The sequence below is a fragment of the Octopus sinensis genome, linkage group LG7, assembly GCF_006345805.1.
Source record: "Octopus sinensis linkage group LG7, ASM634580v1, whole genome shotgun sequence".
Classification (NCBI taxonomy): domain Eukaryota; kingdom Metazoa; phylum Mollusca; class Cephalopoda; order Octopoda; family Octopodidae; genus Octopus; species Octopus sinensis.
Genome location: NC_043003.1, coordinates 58,927,834 through 58,949,537, shown reverse-complemented (window position 1 = coordinate 58,949,537; position 21,704 = coordinate 58,927,834).

The following is a 21,704-nucleotide window of genomic DNA, read 5'->3' as shown; positions in this document are numbered from 1 at the left end:
TCGCTTCCCAGTTTGCATTGTGGAAATCCATAGTGTCAAATGGGAATGAACAGGAGGGATGACATTTGTTTTGCATTTGGCAGTGAAATCTCAGATCACAGAGAACCATGTCATGATCAGAGAGTAGGGTTTTCTCCACTACAATATTGTGGATAGTATCAGTGTGATTGCTGAAAATTAATATATATGTATGTATGTATGTATGTATGTATGTATGTATGTATGTATGTATGTATGTATATGTATATAATGAGAGAAATGTGACTATTTGCATCGGCTGGAAATCTCGCCCAATACAAACGGATTCTTCGAAACGATCGTAAGGTTTTGCAATACTGCTTTTCTTTGGATTGTAATATTGGAGCGCTTGAAAACTAATATCACGATGAATTTTTTATGTATTTTGTATTCCCATGATAAAAGAACTTGACCTACAAAAATCTGTCATCCGCTTTTAATTTTGTTATATATATATATACACACACACGACGGAATTCTTCCAGTTGCTGTCTACCAAATTCACTAGCAATGTTATAGTCGACCCGAGGCTATAGCAGAAGACACTTGCCCATAGTTCCACGTATTGGGTCTGACGTCAGTAAGGCACAGTATTGACTTGTAGTACTTGGTAATATATTATTGTTGTAAAACGAAATACTGTATCCATGCTAGTAATTAATATTTATCTAGCAACTGCCAGGAATGTGTTTAATATGTAAATTGGTTTATCTATAGTGTCATACCGCTAATAAAATTTATGGATATTTAAGCAATGCGTTCGTGGATAGTTGATGGGTTGTATGTGGTACTGATGAAAGAGCAATGATTCGTAAAATATGAATATACACACGTTGCCTATTTTTTTCTGTCTTCGATCGCATTATTTACATAAACCTATATGCATAGGAAACATTATAACTTTCACTATTGGCTCTGACATGTATAGAAAGTCTGAAGAGGTAAACATAAAAATGAGCACTTTGCACTGCTAACTCAAATATAAGGCAAGATATTGACTTGTAAATCTTTAATACGTTTGATAGTATGTTCTGCTCGCAAAATGAAATACTGTGTCTTGACTCATAATTTTTGTATACATATACACAAACTCACACACACATACGCGCTCACACACGCACAAACTCGCACGCGCGTGTATAGGCTGAAAAGTTTACAAGCTGACTATGAAGGAGTGATGCTTGAGCAGAGAAATCTGCCATGCTTTAAATTCCAAATTTCTTATTAATAATTACATTGTTTCATTCCAAAGTAACTGACTATTCAAGAAGTGACTATTCAAAGAAGTGTTCAAAAGTAACTAGTAGCAACTTCTCTTGAAAATGGACGAAATTTGGCATCGTGCTTTTATCAAGTTCCTGTAGATAAAGGATTTAATCCCCAAGGACAATCATTCGGACATGGTTGTTGTATAAGGGAATGGCGCTCCAGTGAACAGCTGAATATAGAAGAGGAAGGGAGAGTCTTGAAGATGATCCAGAGTCTGGACGTCGTACAACTGCCGCCCTCGAGGAAAACATTGATCGTGCTCACCACATTGTGACAGACGACAGGCGATTGACTATAATGTGTGTATGTATACGTATGTATATATAATGTGTGTATGTGTACGTACGTATAATGTGTGTACGTATACGTATGTATATATTAACAAAATCGGACGTATGTACATATAAACAAAATCGGACACATACACAGGGTGTGTGTGTTGTTAGCTCGTGGGTCGACAGCAGTTTTTAGGTGTAGAAAAATATATTCGATTATATTCGAATATATTCGAGCCGCTTCTGATTCATATTTGTATTTTTTCCGTGGCATGAAACGTTGGGATATGTCAACCGATGATGTTTAAACCATTTAGCATGTTATCATATTCGGCGATATAGCTTACAGCGGGTCTTGTTTGGTATGTGACATTGATAAGTCAAATCAATGACGAAACATCGATGTCTGTAGCTCTGAGAAGATGATACCTGATGTGAGTTGTCTCGCTTGACTGTGACTTACTTTCTGGTGTTTTCTTTTTACATCAGGCGCATAGAGAATATATTCTCTTATGCGTAAAAACTGCAGCCGATCCACGAACGAACTAAAAAGGGTAAAGACCCCCTTCGGTCATGAGTGACCATGGGTTTGCACCTAGAGAGTTACCCTCTGAGGCACAAGTCTGGGCAAGGTTGTTTTATGGAAGACCAGTAGTCGCCCATACATACCGGCCTCTCCCCTCTCCCGCCACCAGTGTTATCCAAGGGAAGGACAAAGGTCGATACAGCTTGGCACCTGTGACGTCCGCAACTCATTTCTACACGCTGAGTGAACTGGAGCAACGTGAAATAAAGTGTCTTGCTCAAGAACACAACACGCAGCCCGGTCCGGGATTCGAGCTCACAACCTCACGATCGTAAGCTCGACGCTCTAACCACTGAGCCATGCGCCTTCACAAACGAACTAATATCTGAATATATATATATATATATAAATATATATATATATATATATATATATATATGTATATATATATATTATATATGTATGTATGTATGTATGTATGTATGTATGTATGTATGTATGTATGTATGTGTGTGTGTGTGTACAGATAGTAGATCGAGCATTCATATATAACAGACTCTCGTATTTCCTCTTCTCTCCACCTTTCCTCTCTCACCTTCTCACTGTGTCTCTCTCTCTCTCTGTTTCTTTGTCACTCTCTCTCATTCTCTCTCTCCCTCATTCACTCTCTCTCACTCTCAATCACTTTCTCAATCACTCTAGCTCAAGGACACAGACCCACGTTAGTACACGTATTTATGTTTGATATTAGTTCTATATGTATGTATGTATGTATGTATGTATGTAAGGGTGGATGGATGGATGGATGGATGTACGTATGTATGTATACAAGCATGTAGGTAGATAGATAGATAAATAGATAGACAGACAGAGAGACAGACAGACAAACAGATAGATAGATAGATAGATAGATAGATAGATAGATAGATAGATAGATAGATAGATAGATAGATAGATAGATAGATAGATAGATAGATAGATACACACACACACACTCACATATCTATATGTGAGCTGGCAGAAACGTTAGCACACCGGGCGAAATGCGTAGCCGTATTTCGTCTGCCGTTACGTTCTGGGTTCAAATTCCGCCGAGGTCGACTTTGCCTTTCATCCTTTCGCGGTCGATAAATTAAGTACCAGTTACGCACTGGGGTCGATGTAATCGACTTAATCCGTTTGTCTGTCCTCGTTTGTCCCCTCTGCGTTTAGCCCCTTGTGGGTAGTAAATAAATATATATATTTATATTTATATGTAAATGCAGATGCTTGAACGTTTGTGTGTCTGATATGTGATAATTGAAATGCTTTATTTCCTTTATCGCCCACATTGGATGCCCAAATTACTCTCTAATTAAACAACAGTTTCCAATGTTGATCCACAACAATTGCTTGTACGTCACTAACCATTCTTAATAATTCAATAAAACTATTTGAAAATGTTTAGTAAACGACGACCAACACCTTCACCGCCGTGATCCATTGTCAGCACCGACGAAAGTACCGCACAGACGCGTGAACAGATAAAAGCGTACGCATGCGCACTTAAACGATGGCACGCTCGTCGCTTTCTTCTGCAATGGAAATGAAGTTTCTTGTCTGTATGCATACTAGCATACTTTTGTTTGTATATATATTATACGCCAGTCGAGAGAGTGTTAATTTACAGTTAAACAAGCAACGTACAGCACGCATGCTCTATAACAACAACAACAACAACAACAACAAGACATATAGTAATAATGTTTTTTGACTGACATAAGGTCAAATACTACTATACAGCTTCTGATCTTAATAAGGATTTAGAAGACTGGAAATAAGGGTGAATTGTATTTGACACCAGGACTTGACTAGGGCTTTATTTTTAACGAGTCCTTTAAGGATAAAAGACGAAGTTGATTTCAATGACGTATTGACCGCATGATGTAAATCGACTTAAGTTGATGTAACTAAATACAACAGAGTGTGATGAGACCTTCTTTATATCCGCCGCACTTCATTTTTCTTAATGATAGTTTTGAACGCACATTGGCTCAAGGGCAGAAGTTTAAGGGAATTGGACGATTAAATCGGCTTCAGTACATGACTGGTACTTTATTTTATCGACCCCCAGAAGAATAAAAAAGCGAAGTTGACTTTTGTAGGATTTGGACCTAGAATGCAAAGAGATATGAAGGAGGAACAACTCAAAGCATTTTGACATACGATCTAATATTTTTTGCCAACCCATCGCCATACTGTCTGGTGACGAAGAAGAAGAAGAAGAAGAAGAAGAAGAAGAAGAAGAAGAAGAAGAAGAAGAAGAGAAGAAGAAGAAGAAGAAGAAGAGGAAGAAGAAGAAGAAGATGAAGAAGAAGAGGAAGAGGAAGAAGAAGAGGAAGAAAAAGAAGAAGAAAAATAAAAAGAGAAAAAAGAAGAAGAAGAAGAAGAAGAAGAAGAAGAAGAAGAAGAAGAAGAAGAGGTGGAAGGGGAGGATGCCTAACATGATGCATGAGTAAAAATGGGAAATTAGAGAGCTGTTATTGACATAAACTCCCAACATTTGATTGTCCCTATGTTTTTCAAACCTACGAAGGAGGAGAAGCACAAGCTCCCGTTTGAGTATTTTTAATCAACACACAACCGTTAGAGTACTGTGAGGATCTGACATTATTCCAGACGTTGTGCTCTGGGTCATGGCTTTCCTTGGACCTGGAACTGCAGCTCCGTCAAAGAGAAGACTTGACGGAGAACGTGTCTCACAAACGACGACTACATCTTCTATTAGCCCAAGAAGTTATTTATGGTATGTTTCGCATCGAAGAAATAGCGTCCAATTCAATTGATATCGTAGACTATATGAATCATAACTTTTAATCTGCTACTTGGTCCGTCTCCAATGCAGTGTCTTCTATCGTTACTATTTTCATATACCTTACGATATAACTACAAGGCGGCGAGCTGGCAGAAACGTTAGCGCGACGGGCGAAATGCTTTCCGGTATTTCGTCTGCCGCTACGTTCTGAGTTCAAATTCCGCCGAGGTCGACTTTACCTTTCATCCTTTCGGGGTCGATAAATTAAGTACCGGTTATGCACTGGGATCGATATAATCGACTTAATCCGTTTGTCAGTTCTTGTTTATCCTCTCTGTGTTTAGCCCCTTGTAGGTAGTAAAGAAACAGATATAACTACAAGAGGGTGCTGAAATGTTCCTGGCTTTAATGGCATCGCGAAAGGCCTGGTTATAGACCCAACCTTCCGAGTTATTTTACAGGGCTTAAAAAACCTGAAGAACCACTGCAATAAATGTGTGAAACTGGGAGGGGAATAAGTTACATAAAACCAAAATTAACTTATCCTCCTGTATTTTCTTTTATCCAAAACCAGGAACTTTTTAGCACACCGTCGTATAATGACGCACTACAAGTTGTTGACGAATGCTTAACTAGTTCTCTAATCCGCAACTGTGAACCACCTGTTGTTTCCAGTAGCCCGACTCCTGACTATATGTTCTATTTCAGCTGAGTGTGCAAACCACAAATAGTGATCAGTGTAGCTGACCTGTCAAAAACTGCGAAAACACAAGCACGTACGTATGTATAATTATCGAACGCATATTATGTGATTTCCTTATGTTACACACTAACACCTTAGAAAAAACGTTCAGTAACTATCAGATAATGGAAACTTCTGAGCAGATTCGCAAAGCTTTTGCATCTCATTCTTCCATTGGATACTGGCTCAGGCATTCAATGTACATCTAAGATATTATTTCAGTCACTCACTAACAGTTATGAGTGAAACGCTCGCCCAAACTACTCTAATTATTAGAAAATACCTAAATGCTGTTACCCTATCCTGGTTAAACACAATTGACCACTAGATTGAAATCACCAATTTTGCTCCTGTTGACGTCCAAGACAAACAGCTTACAATCGAGTTTAAAATTCAGACCCAGAGAAATCGCGCGCAACTCAGATATTTCCGAAATAAAACTTCCATCTCGTTCCTCTCAGACCGACCGGTAGAGTGTTGTATTCTCAGTCATTTATACGTCATGGAAACAAGGTAAAACTCCGTTTTATAAGTTCTAGGACCCATGGTAGACCTAAATCTTAAAATAGATATGCGAAGCACCAACCAGTCCTTTTTCCGACGCTTTCATAAAAATAAGGCCACTAAGTTGGCTAGCTATGTATGGTATTTGAAGATCAAATGCATACCACATTCAGTCAAGTGAGAAATCTACACCATTTTAAAATTATATCAAAGAGATACAAGTTATGCATAGCTGAAAGATCACATTTTTTTTTCTTTTTTTGGTCCAAGAATTCCACCACAATACTCAATTCCAGATCCGAAATTTTTAGCAAATGCGAGCATAGGGACATGTTTCTTATGTCGAACTGGAAGACACCACTCACTGAGTAGCTGTCTTACAGATTTTAGTATCCTTTCTATTATATTATATGCACCAGCTACATTATCATGGTTTCTACAGTCAAAGAGGACGAAGAACTTGGTTTTCTTACTTTTCTTTCCGCTCTTCTCATTTCAATTTTTACATCAACCTTCTTCGCAGTTTTTTTTTCTCTCGATTTTCTCATGCTTTGTCAGAGACCATCATCCTAGTTTTTAAATCTAATGTTATGAACTGTGGCTGAAAGATTGCTTGGAGATCTGCCGATTTAATGTATCTTACAGCATGAAACTACTAGTAGCTCTTTTGTTATTGTTTGCATTAAATGATATTTGTCTCTTACTGAATGAAGTACTTTTCTTGCTGGTTCTACCTATACTGGAGCTGTAAACTATCGAGGGTTACGGAAAGGAGACAACCTTCAAAGAAATCTGGCGGTTTAGTGTTCGACTCGATACTCTTCCGGAAGCTCCTACAACCAAGCTGGTGCCAAATGTAATGCTCTGCACTCTTTTGGACTACGTCAGCAAGGTCGAGAGAGGAATCCTGACGATTGGGCTACACAGGATTTTCTTATATCTAGCCCAGGCCTGCGCAAAACTGGAGAGGAAACTGGAGAGGACATGAAATATAAAAACCAGACTAGATTAGTTTATGCGCAACAAAAGAATGCCAACAACAACAACAACAATATATATATTTAGATATATAGTTATGAGTGTGTCTGTCTCTGAAGTTTTCGTACACGCACACACGCACACACATACACACACATACACACACTAGACAACCATTGGGTTTTTACGTCCACATAGCAATTTTAAGATATCTAAGAGAATGGCAGATAGATCTGATTACACATTAGAGGTCCATGCTATGGTGTATCCTATAGCTAAAAATAAAAATTGGTAGATTTAACTATAAATATCAAGGACCCATCTTTTCCATTATAACTTATGAGAAGATGCAGGGCATACCCTATAAATTTTGTTGAGCTTCTGAGAATGGTTACAGAAGGGGAGAAACAATATTCTGAGAATATAGGATGAGCCTCCATCTATCCTCAGACCTGGCTTGGATTCTTGTAACTGAATAAACTCAGTTAAATATATCTCAGGGTGAGATTGTGGTGTTTAACCTGATGACAGACTCAAGTGTCATGCAACGAACCAGAACTGTACAACTATACAGAAGGAGCAACGTTTTTGCGGTATTTTCTCTTTCAAAGGTACGTGTTACATACATATGATTTTGTAAAGTTTTCTGTGCAGATGCGCCACACAGGCTGTTATACACTTAACATTTGTCCCAGGAGCTAAATAGTTTTTCCACATATGCTCCAAATGGGCAGTCGACCTGCTGGTAATAGCAGCCAAAATTTCCCCAAACTAAAAAGGAAACAGCATGTGTCCAGCTAGATCAGGGATTGCCTGAATTAAACAGCAATAATATTAGTTCCCACTCCTTTACTTCTTTCAGTCATTGGATAACGGCTATGCTGTAGCACTGTCTTACAAGATTAGTGTAATAAATCTACCTCAGTATCGGTTTTAATTTTGATATCTGGCACTTATTCTATCGTGCTCATATTGTCGAACAGTGAGGCTACAGGGACTTACACACACACACACACACGCACACAAGCACATATACATACGCACACACACACACACACACACAGTTTCTGCTTGCCAAATTCACTCACAAATCGTCAGTAAGTTTCAGGCGATAGTAGAAGACGCTTGTCCAAGGTGCTGTGCATTGCAAGCTGAACCCTTAAGCCACATATCCTTCCCTGCACTTTCTGTTACTTTGATTTTTATCATGTTTAACTTTGTTATGTTTTCAGTGAGATCTATTCCTTGCTGACCGATTAAACTAGATAAACGGAAGATAAACACAGAAGTCGAGTAGTTTCTGATCCTATATTACATTGCAAGATTAAGGTGGTGAGCTGGCAGAGACGTTAGCATGTCGGACGAAATGCTTAGCGGTATTTCGTTTGTCTTTATGTTCTGAGTTCAAATTCTGCCGTGGTCGACTTTGCTTTTCATCTTTTCGGGAACGATAAATTAAATACCAGTTAAACACTGAGGCCGATGTAATCGATTCATCCCCTCCCCAAAATTTTCGGGCTTTGTGCCTAGAATAGAACGGTATATATTACATAGCAAGGTAAAGGCGGCGAGCTGGCAGAAACGTTAGCACTCCAGGCGAAATGCTCAGCGGTATTTCGTCTGCCGCTACGTTCTGAGTTCAAATTCCACCGAGGTCGACTTTGCCTTTCATCCTTTCGGGGTCTATTAAATAAGTACCAGTTACGCACTGGGGTCGATGTAATCGATTTAATACCTATGTCTGTCCTTGTTTGTCCCCTCTATGTTTAGCCCCTTGTGGGTAATAAAGAAATAGGTATTTCTTCTGCCGTTACGTTCTGAGTTCAATTTCCGCCGAGGTCGACTTTGCCTTTTATCCTTTCGGCGTCGATAAATTAAATACCAATTACGCACTGGGGTCGATATAATCGACTTAATCCGTGTGTCTGTCCTTGTTTGTCTCCTCTGTGTTTAGCCCCTTGTAGGTAGTAAAGAAATAGGTATATTACATTGCAAGGTTAAGGCGGCTAGGTGGCAGAATCGTTAGCACGCCGAGAAATATGCTTAGCGGTACTTCAACCGTTGCTACGTTCTGAGTTCAAATTCCGCCGAGGTCAACTTTGCCTTTCGTCCTTTCGGGGTCGATAAATTAAATAGCAGTTAAACACTGAGGCCGATGTAACCGACAAATCCTCTCCGCACAAATTTAGGTCTTGTGCCTATAGTAGAAAGAATATTACATTGCAAAGTTACCAGGCACTTCAAGCGATTACACACTATTATAAATGTATTTACTGAGAGGGAAAAAAATCATTCCTACTTCAATAATCTTTTGTCTTTTATAATTTATTTGCTCTTTTCATTAGTCAGCAACCATGCTGTGGCACAACCTTTATGGATTTAGTCGATCAAATTGACCCAAATACTTATTTTTAAATTTAGTGCTTAGCTTATTCTAATCGACGTCTTTTGTGGAACCGTTAAATTACGGAGACGTAAGCAAACTGACACCGATCGTTAAGCAGTAGCGGGGGACAAATCCAAACCAAAAATAGAAAAAGAAGAAAACAGAAATTGTTATATATGAATACAAACGCATTTAGAGGAGAACAAAGAGACCGGCCGACCGTGTTGCCAGGGAATTTCTATAGACATTCGCCAGCACCATCCACCAGTCATTTCTTACAACTTTTTTAAAAATAACTATGTGGGTTAATTGTATTGTTGCTCCTTTATAAACACTGTTGACTCTCTTGACTTTTGAGAGGTGCTAGGCCACCAGCAGAATATTCGTTAGCTTCTTAATTTTTGGATTATATAGGAATATTTTCGTCTTCCTTCTTAAAGGTTTCTAATAAAGTTAGCCAAAATTTTTGAATGGGAAAACGATACTCCACTCTCCCAATTTTATCTGTATTCAACCAATACTTGCTGGAGTATTTTTCTTTCATTAATTTGTGCTGTCTTTTTGTTTGTTTTTATACTTACTAACTTTAGAATTGAACAAAAAGTCATTCATTGAACTGGGCTTCTTCCAAACATGAGGGTTTCTCAACAACTTTTAATGACACCGGTCCTTGAAAAGCAATTCATGACTTTCTAAACACTGTCGAGATATTGATGACAATTAAGGCAACCCCAAAAAGAAAACGCAGATTCAATTGTTTATAGCAAAATATAAACCTCTTTATTAATTCTGGCTAGTGACTTCCCACCATGTAGATTCACATTGGAGAGCTGGTTATATACAGAAGTCACACAAAAACTTTATAGAATACAAATTAATTTCTTACAAGGTGATTTTAAGGTTTGGTTTCGATTTCCTGGGAGGTCGCAGAGATAATAATAACAGTAAAGCTACTTCCCACAAACATTTTTGATTAAATTTTACATACGTTATAATTGAAATTATCGTTAATGACGGTTGTGGTATTGATTGGGTTGTTGTTTTCCTTAGCTCCAGATCAAATCTGCTCAAGCAAACCGATAATCAAAAAGTATTTCAACTAGGAGTGGCTTTGTGGTAAGTTGCTTGCTTACCAACCACATGGTTCCGGGTTCAGTCCCACTGCGTGGCACCTTGGGAAAGTGGCTTCTACTATAGCCTCGGTCCGACCAAAGCTTTGTGAGTGGATTTGGTAGACGGAAACTGAAAGAAGCCCATCGTATATATATATATATATATATATATTATATATATATATATATGTGTGTGTGTGTGTGGTGTGTGTGTGTACGTGTATGTATATGTTTGTGTATCTGTTTGTCCCCCAACATCGCTTGACAACCGATGCTGGCGTGTTTACGTCCCCGTAACTTAGCGGTTCGGCAAAAGAGAACGATAGAATAAGTACTAGGCTTACAAAGAATAAGTCCTGGGGTAGATTTTCTCGACTAAAGGCGGTGCTCCAGCATGGGCGCAGTCAAATGACCTGAAACAAGTAAAAGATTAAAAGACTACCCATTCTGTTTTTGTTTTTGAACACATATCATCTTGAATTATGTAATCAAATGTATTCAAAGGATTTACAGTATGATTTTTAGCAGATTTTAGCCCTTAACTCTTTCAGCTCAAGCAACCATTTTAAAGCTAACTCAAGTTATTTGCTGTTATGGCTATAAAAATAATGTCTGACAATGTACTGTTGGCTAATACACTATCAGAGCTGAATATAAGAGGTAATACACACAGATGGATAAGTAGATAGAATTAGGGACAAGTGGCTAAAATATCAGCATCATATCACAAGCCCGGTGCTGTATTCATCGCATTGACATTTAGCTGTTAATATTCCAGTTCACCTAACTATATTATCAATGTATGATTTATGTTGGATATGACATCAGCACTGCAATATTGACGCGTGTTCTGTTTTTAAGTCAATTGGGAGAGGTGTAGTGTTGATGACATATGCAGGGCTCCAGATTGGTGAGATTAACGTGACTGACATCAGCAGGAACATCAGTTAGTTAATTTTCGCAGAAAGGTGCATATAAGGAAGTCCTGGATTCATATCTAAGGACTTGCTGGAGTCTATTAATTCATTCTAGAAAGTCTTTTAAAGTTGAACTTATCTCTACGTTCAACAGCCCTTATTTATATACTTTTCTACTTTTGGCACAAGGCCTGAAATTTTTGGGGAGGGGGCCAGCCGAATAGATCGACCCCAGTATGCAACTGGTACTTAATTTATCGACTCCGAAAGGATGAAAGACAGAGTCGACCTCGGCGGAATTTGAACTCAGAACATAACGGCAGACGAAATACCTATTTCTTTACTACCCACAAGGGTTTAAACACAGAGGGGACAAACAAGGACAGACAAACGGATTAAGTCGATTATATCGACCCCAGTGCGTAACTGGTACTTATTTAATCGACCCCGAAAGAATGAAAGGCAAAGTCGACCTCGGCGGAATTTGAACTCACAAAGTAACGGCAGACGAAATAACGCTAAGCATTTTGCCCGGCTTGTTAATGTTTCTTATTTCTTTACTTCCCACAAGGAGCTACACACAGAGGAGACAAACAAGGACAGACAAACGGATTAAGTCGATTATATCGACTCCAGTGCGTAACTGGTGCTTATTTAATCGACCCCGAAAGGATGAAGGGCAAAGTCGACCTCGGTAGAATTTGAACTCAGAACGTAGCGGCAGACGAAATACCGCTAAGCATTTCGCCTGGCGTGGTAACGTTTCTGCCATTTCGCCGCCTTTTCTGCCAACTTGCCGTCCTTAGCCCTTACTTAAATAACCTCCAGAATGGGGATCTACAAAATTTTAATTTGCGACATAAGGCTTAAGATGAATTAAATGACTGTTTAAGTATTTATATCACTTTTGGATACATCTCCTCTCCTAATTGACTTAAAAACAGAACACGAGTCAATATTGCAGTGCTGATGTCACATCCAACATAAATCATACATTGATAATATAGTTATGGAAACTGGAATATTAACAACTTTGTTTTTCGTTCGTATCACTTAAAAGTGATGATCGTCTGAAGTCTTGTTCAAACGTCAACATTAAAAGGAGCAGCATCTGAATTCAGATTTATCTTCTCGACAATTCACTACTTCGTTTCGAATCTACTTTGAATAACGAAATTATATTCGATTGTTTTATTACTCTAGCTATTTATATATATTTCCTTATTACCCACAAGGGGCTAAACACAGAGGGGACAAACAAGGACAGACAAACGGATTAAGTCGATTACATCGACCCCAGTACGTAACTGGTACTTAATTTATCGACCCCGAAAGGATGAAAGGCAAAGTCGACCTCGGCGGAATTTGAACCCAGAACGTAACGGCAGACGAAATACGGCTACGCATTTCGCCCGGTTCTGCCAGCTCGCCGTCTTCTAGCTATTTATATATGATGATACAAGCCAATATTTGTTCACTAGCATAACAGTTGAACCCATATAAGTATTTTATGTCAACACATTAATTCAAGGAAATTCTTTTACTTGTTTCAGCCTTTTGACTGATGCCATGCTGGTGCATCGTCTTAAAAGGCTTTTAGTCGAAGAAATCGACCAGAGGACTTATTCTTTGTAAGCCTAGTACTTATTTGGTATTTTTTGCTGAACCGCTAAGTTACGGGGGACATAAACACGCCAGCATCAGTTGTCAAGTGATGGCTGGGGGATAAATACAGACATACACACAAATATATATATGACAGGCTTCTTTCGGTTTCTATCTACCAAATCCACTCACGGGGGTTTTGGTAGGCCCGAGGCTATAGTAGAAGGCCCTTCCCCAAAGTTCCACGCAGTTGGACTGAACCCGAAGCCATTTGATTGGGAAGCAAGCATCTTACCACACGGCCTCGCCTGTGTCTATACTCGTTAATGCTTCGAACATCTTACTCATTTTGCCTCTTTGTAATCTAATCGATGTTATCAATAAGAGTTAAGTAGTTTAAGCATTTTTCTTTTCTTTTAATGACTTAATCAGAGGCTGAAGGGTAATGCCTTCGACTCTTTACTTAGTCTCAAAGGCTAGTGGGAGATTGGAAGTTAACCTCAAACCAGAGATTTGACCTGAATGCCTACAAGAGGTAGTCAGCGATAAAGTTATCCAAAGGCAAGGTGGTGCTATTAAACCGGGGTCTATTCCCTAAATCATTTGCGCCATGCAACACTAGTATACGAACATTTGACCCTTTGATTAGCAATATGAGATATTTTTGTCATGATAAAGTGAAGCTTGGCAATCATCAACTGAATCTTAATTACAATGACACGAAGTGTTTATACATTTCTAGCGAAGTAATTTGAAGCCATTTATGAAGTTAAATATAAATATATAATAGAAACAGATCAAGATAATTGATATTTTTACATATTTAAACCATGCCTTTAGTTATAGAATTATATTTAATATTTTCTTGTTATTTCCTGTATTAAAATAACTACTAATGAAGTATATATCCGTAAGCGTCTCATCGATGTTCGTTGATGTAGGAAATGCATTTCTTATTCAAATTTTAGAAATTGTAGAAAGCTTATCAAATATTTAAAATGAAATAACTTTCCGCTGAAAATTTCTAATTTTTCATGTGTAATCGAATTTCATGGCAGAATTCTCCAAGCAACAATACGTCACTGAAGTGTCTAAATTTACACGAGAAAAATAGTTTCTTCTCCCCTATTATTATATATATTTTTTAAATCTGCTGTTAAATAGAACCGGCCCAGCATCTACAGTTATAAACACTTGTCCTTGGCTCCACTCCGACACCACTCAGCTTCACTTATAATGTTTCTGCAAGTACTAGTAGTAGCTGTCAGGTGAGCGACATTGAAGAGGGCACCGTGTAGCAAGGAGACCACAAATATCATATTAAGATAATGCAATGACCATTAGTAGAATAAAGAACAAACTAAACTATTTAATAATAGAGAACCACGCTTGCACTTGTATGCATCCTTCTTCCACTTAGGTGCGTTTACGTCAAAGCGACAATTCCTCTTACATCCTCTTAACGAAGGCCAAACTAAATGGAAACAACTCCTGCTTCGCTCATACAGATCTTTGTTTTCTTAAACAATACGATGAAAACTTCTCAAGTGTTTTAAGCAGGTGCAAACCTTAAACGGTTTCATTGGTTATGTAGTGCGTATGCGGGATGGCTTCTTAGCCCAGTCATTTATATCTGGTGGCCCAGTTAGTCCTGGTGGAGCAGCTTAACAGCTAACCCGATGCAAGCATGATAGCTGTCATGCCACTTGACTTCGACAACAAATAAACAAATAAACAAACAAGGGAGAACGTATCCACCACCATCATCACGTCCCTTGCCAAAACTATTGCCAACACAACACCTCAACAACAGCAGTAACAATCAGGATAACCAGCAACGTCGTCACTACCTTCGAATATTTTCCATTTGAGCCGCTCTTTCTCAAATAATTACTTTTGTATCATATTCTCACTTGTTCTCACATACACACACATACACACACATACAAACACACATACAAACACACATATACACGCGCTAACACACAAAACACTCCTCTTGTGTATGCATGTGTGTGTAATTTATTTATTTATTTAATCTTTTCATTTCTCTAATATTCAGATGAGCTTTTTCTCATAAAGATTCAAAATTACTCAGTTTTCTCTTTCACTCCCATCCTTTTCTCTCTCTTTCAAATCTCTTCTGCTCTCTCTTTCTCTCTCTCTCTCTCTCTCTCTCTATCTCTATTTATCTATCTATCTCTATATGTAACGGGAAGCTTTATGAAAATAAACAAAAGACGAAGGCAGGTGGAATACAAACAAACAATTGTATTAGTATGACGCACAGGAATATAAATAAAACAAGTCTTTTACGTTTCGAGCCTACGCTCTTCAACAGAAAGACACACAGAAAAGAAACACGGAAAGAAACAAGGAGAGAAAAGACCGCGTGTGTACCGTTGGCGATTTTTTTTTCCTCTGTCTTCCCTTCTCTGGATCTTTCCTTCTCCTCTGTTTCCGACGAAGAGCTCCGCTTGAAACGTTAAACCCTCCTTCTTTCCTTCTTTCCTGAGCGTCCAATAATACTATATTTGTTCCACGTCCTCGCGTTGTTGTGTTTTTTTGTACTTTCTTGTTTGGATTACTATATATATATATATATATATATATATATATATATATATATATATATATATATACCCCTATGCATCTATTCCTATCTACCTATATATCTATCTATCTCACTATCTTACTTTCTAACCCTGTATTGCTATTCTAATCTTTTTTTTTTCACGATGCTGTCCCGTCAATGTTATTGTATATCTTACCCACTTCGTCTACCCACTTTCATTATTTTTGGTACGTTTCTGTTGGTAGCAACTCAAGTGCCGGGTATTCAATTAGAAATACAGAGGCCTGCAACTGAAGCTGTAATATTGCTTTTCCACGAGAGATTAACAACGAGGCAAAAGTAGTAGAAACTAGTTATTAAATAAACCGCTTTTTGCTGCTGTAAACTGCTACTAAATTAATTGAATACAGGTGTTGTTTAGCCCTGGTCTGTTTAAACAGACCTGTGATTAAAGACATTCCATCTGTGAGCATCTCTTTTATTTTGTGCGTCTGGAACATTGATCCATGTAAGATTTTGTTCTTAAAATTTATGTTCAATAAATTACTCTCTTTTAACTCTTTTAATTGTTTCAGTCATTTGACTGTGGCCATGCTGGAGCACCGACTTATTCTTTGTAAGCCTAGTACTTATTCTATTGTTCTCTTTTGCCGAACCGCTAAGTTACGGGGACGTAAACACACTAGCATTGGTTATCAAGCGTTGTTGCGGCAACAAACACAGACGCACAAACATATACACACACATACGTATATATATATATATATATATATATATTTATATATATATATACACATATATACGACGGGCTTTTTTCAGTTTCTGTCTACCAAATCCACTCACAAGGCTTTGGTCGGCCCAAGGCAAAACTAGAAGACACTTGTCCAAGGTGCCACGCAATGAGGAGACGAGGAGACTGAGCTTGGAACCATTTTGTTGGGAAGCAATCCAAATATTCCTAGGGTAGAATAATTTATGATTCTGATTCAAAAGTAAAAGATTTATGCTCTGCCTTATAAGTTGGGAACCGTTGTTTTAGACAATACACTCGTACACTGGGTTCAATAAAGACCTGTGTATATGTAAAGTATCGGTGTATGAACTTGTGTCGCATATAATAAGATATTGGTAACAAAGATAAAATGGAAGTACTGTTCCTAGGTTTGAGGCCAACCACACTGAATCTTCTTAACTGAGGTTGTTTACTTGATAGAAGTTGGTTAGATGATACTCTTTACTTGTTTCAGTCATTTGACTATGGCCATGCTGGAGCACCGCCTTTAGTCGAGAAAATCGACCCGAGGACTTATTCTTTGTAAGCCTAGTACTTATTCTATCGGTCTCTTTTGCCGAAACGCTAAGTTACCGGGACGTAGACACACCAGCAACGGTTGTCAAGCGGTGTTGCGGGAACAAACACAGACACACAAACATATACACACATCAACATATATATATATATATATATATAATATATATATATATATATATATATATATATATATATATGTATATATATATATATTATATATATATATATATATATATATATATATATATATGACGGGCTTCTTTCAGTTCCCGTCTACCAATTCCACTCACAAGGCTTTGGTCGGCCCGAGGCTATAGTAGAAGACACTTGCCCGAGGTGCCACGCAATGGGACTGAACCCGGAATCATGTGGTTCATAAGCAAGCTACTTAGCACACAGCCAATCCTACGCCTGTCCAAGTAACTTCCTTTAATTAAACACACGACCACTTTTTATAGGCGATACAAGATACTGTTGATGAATGCAACGCTAACATATAAATGGTACTTTTCTAAAGTGGATCACAGCTTATAGATATACTAAAATATATTGAGACAGTTAGTCTGATGCTTTGTCATTTCTGCCAAGTTTGAAATTACAAACAAATGAATTAACGTCGTAGTGTAGAGACCAAATGTCTTTCATATATTTGCAAGACTTAGTTCTCATCCCTGACTTGTAACACTCGGCAGCGAATCGATTCAATGCATGCTAGATATCGTCTTAAAAATGGGACAGGAAAGGATCGCAAGACGGATTCCTCAAGCAGAATCAGCCGGCAGGAAACCTAAGACTACATCAAGAACGAGATGGTTGGATGATATCAATATTTTTTCAGTTTGGTCATGCTTGAGAAATCTGTCGGGAAGTGTAACGACGGCTGCTTCCGATGGAACCCTATAGATGAAGTTTCTGAAGACTCACTCTCTTACTCTTTTACACTTTTACTTGTTTCAGTCAGTTGACTGCGGCCATGCTGGAGCACCGCCTTTAGTCGAGCGATTCGACCCCGGGACTTATTCTTTGTAAGCCCAGTACTTATTCTATCGATTTCTTTTGCCGAACCGCTAAGTAACGGGGACATAAACACACCAGCATCGGTTGTCAAACAATGTTGGGGGGGACAAACACAGACACACAAACACACACACATACATATATATATATATACATATATATATATACGACGGGCTTCTTTCAGTTTCCGTCTACCAAATCCACTCACAAGGCTTTGGTTGGCCTGAGGCTATAGTAGAAGACACTTGCCCAAGGTGCCACGCAGTGGGTCTGAACCCGGAACCATGTGGTTGGTAAGCAAGCTACTTACCACACAGTCACTCCTGCGCCTACGACCCCTCTTGGGAATGATAGGCAGAGAAAATGGATGGAATAGATTTTTTTTCATATCACATCCTACTGTCTAAATGGTACGGCAGTTTGTGCATTATAATTCTATACTGGTGCTTCTCATTCATTTTTGCATAGGGACTCCTTTGGTTCCTAGTTTACTCAACTGAACTCCCATAAACATTCGATGTTTTAAAACATTTTACTGTTAAATATTATTACGAATTATATAACAAAATTGTTAAAATATTTTGTGTATTGTAAAAGAATAAACACGCCGAGCAAAATGCTTAGCGGTATTTCGTCTGCCGCTACGTTCTGAGTTCAAATTCCGCCGAGGTCGACTTCGCCTTTCATCCTTTCGGGGACGATTAAATAACTGCCAGTTACTCACTGGAGTCGATGTAATCGACTTAATCCGTTTGTCTGTCCTTGTTTGTCCTCTCTGTGTTTAGCCCCTTGTGGGTAGTAAAGAAATAGGTATTTCGCCAATTTTTACGTTCTGAGTTCAAATTCCGCCGAGGCTGACTTTGCTTTTCATCCTTTCGGAGTCGATAAATTAAGTACCAGTTACGTACTGGGGCCCATCTAATTAACTATCCCCCTCCCCAAAACGTTCGGGCCTTGTGCCTAGAGTAGAAAAGAATATTTGTTTCATTAGACCTATATAGAAAATTAGTAATCAGTGTTTAGTTTTCTCTATCAAATACCAAGAAGGCTAGTGGTATTGAACTCAGATCGTGGTTTCGATTCCCAGACAGGGCGATGCGTTGTGTTCTTGAGCAAGTACTTGATTTCACGTTGCCCCATTACACCCATTTGTAAATGAGTTCCACCAATAGCTGGGAAGTTAACCTTGCCAGGGACCGGTGTTCCATTCAGATGGGAGTAGTGTGACCTCAATCAATTATAGGCCATAGAGACCGGGTTAAGGTCCAGTCTCATGAATCCCAGGGCTCGTGACATCCAAACCTATTAATATATTGAGAAAAAATAACGTAAAAATCAATAAAATAATTACAGTAAAATCGATACACCCAAATATAGAAGCTATCATTTTGTAACATATCTTCTATATTTTACTATCATTAGACCGTGGCCATTCTAAAGGCAGCGAGCTGATAGGATCGTTAGCGGTATTTTGCCCGTCAGTACCTTGTGAGTTCAAATTCCGCCGAGGTCGACTTTGCATTTTATCCTCTCGGAGTCGATAAATTAGGTTGAGTACTGGGGTCGATGTAAACTACTGTTCCCCTCCCCACAAAATCCATTCCTTGTGCTTGTAGTAGAAATGATTGGACTGTGGCCATTCTGGGACACCGCCTTGAAGTGTTTAGATGAAAAAATCAATCCCAGTACTTATTTCTAACCCAGTACTTATTTTTTTTTACCTAAACGCTAAATTTCAGGGCGTAGACAAACAAACACCGGTTATCACGCGGTGGTTGGGACGAGCTGGCAGACACGTTAGCGCGCCGGGCGAAATGCTTAGCGGTATTTCGTCTGTCGTTACGTTCTGAGTTCAAATTCCGCCGAGGTCAACTTTGCCTTTCATCCTTTCGGGGTCGATAAATAAAGTACCAGTTTCGCACTGGGGACGATATAATCGACTCAATCCCTTCGTATGTCCTTGTTTGTCCCCTCTATGTTTAGCCCCTTGTGGGCAGTAAAGAAATATATATGCAGAGCTATAGAGGCTATATTAGAAGACAATTGCCTAAGGTGCCACGCAATGAGACTGAACCTGAAACCATGCGTTTGTTAAGCAAACTTCTTACCACACAGCGGCGCCTATGGGTAAATATGAAAAAAAAAAACTGAAGTAATCGATATTATATTTTATTTATTATAATCTTGAGGCGAGTTTGGTCAAACACTTGTACTCTTTTGGCGAACGAAATCTGTGGCTTTATTTTGTTTCCTGTTCGTAGTTATATTGAGTCCCTTAAATCGTTAATGCGAGTTAGCTTGAACATCACAACAAACTATTTTGCCCTTTGCAATAGTTTCTTAAATTTTGGTGAATTCAGAATGAATATATGAATATTTCCTTGTAGTTGTTGATAGCTTATTGTACTGAGATCACCGTCTGTACTTTTGTTTCCTAATAAAAATGTGCTGCATATTTGTATTTAGCAATAGAATAGCTTAATCCAATAGAAATACTTAATGGCGATATAAACAGAACAAAACATTAACGAAATAATAAAAATCAACATATATATATATATATATATATATATATATATATATATATATATATATATATATATATATATATATATATATATATATTATATATATATATATATGTATATATGTATGTATGTATGTAGGTATGTATGTGTATGTATATATTAGTATAAATACAAGTATATGTAAATACACACATATATATATCTACATACATACATATATACATATATATATCTACATACATACATACATACATACATACATGCATGCATGCATACACACATACAAAATGCTAAGTAGTGAGTAGTGCTCTTTTGTACTTTAGCCAACCACTTTCAGCGATTATACGTCTCTGTGACAAAGTTTATGTTGTTGAATGCATGTTCTTGTCTATTCACAGAAATGTCTTAATGAACGTGTCAAAGTTAAACAGATGCATTACTTATCTGTGTGTTTTATAATTGTTATTCCTTTCGCTAGCTCTGAGCCATGTTTAAATAAGGCTGTCCATTAGGTAGATCGTCTATTTTTGTGTCATTTTATTTTATATTATCCTTTTCTCTTTTTTTTTTTTTTTGATAAATTAACTCTCTGACAATTCCTCTGCCAGCCTGCATTATGAATGAAAGACTTAAATCGGCTTTTAGCGGAAAGACGTCTATTAAATAGTAACAAATTACTCTGAAAGGGTCTTCATATACGTTTACACCTTTCTAGAAGGGTCACTGCATCTCTAAGGAACGTTACTGCTCGGTGTTAAACATACTTGGTGTTAACCACGTTGAATCAGCGCAAGAAGGCAACACCAGCCTCAACCAATGAATACACAACGACAGCACGTCTTCTATAGGTTTTTATACCTGATTAAGTCCAATTACACACATTGACAGTTTCTCGTCAGACATAAAGCAGTTTACTACAACTTACTTGTGTATAAGATTTAGGAAACGTTCGCCCTGTACATAAAAAAAATATAAAAAGGTCAACTTTAGCAGTACACCTGTGTTGAAAGGTTATTTGCTTACATACTTACCGTGACAATGTCCTCTTCGTGTTTACAATCCTACACTAACATTTTAAATAGATATAAGTTGATATTACCTTACAAACACGAACACACACACACACACACACACACACACACACAA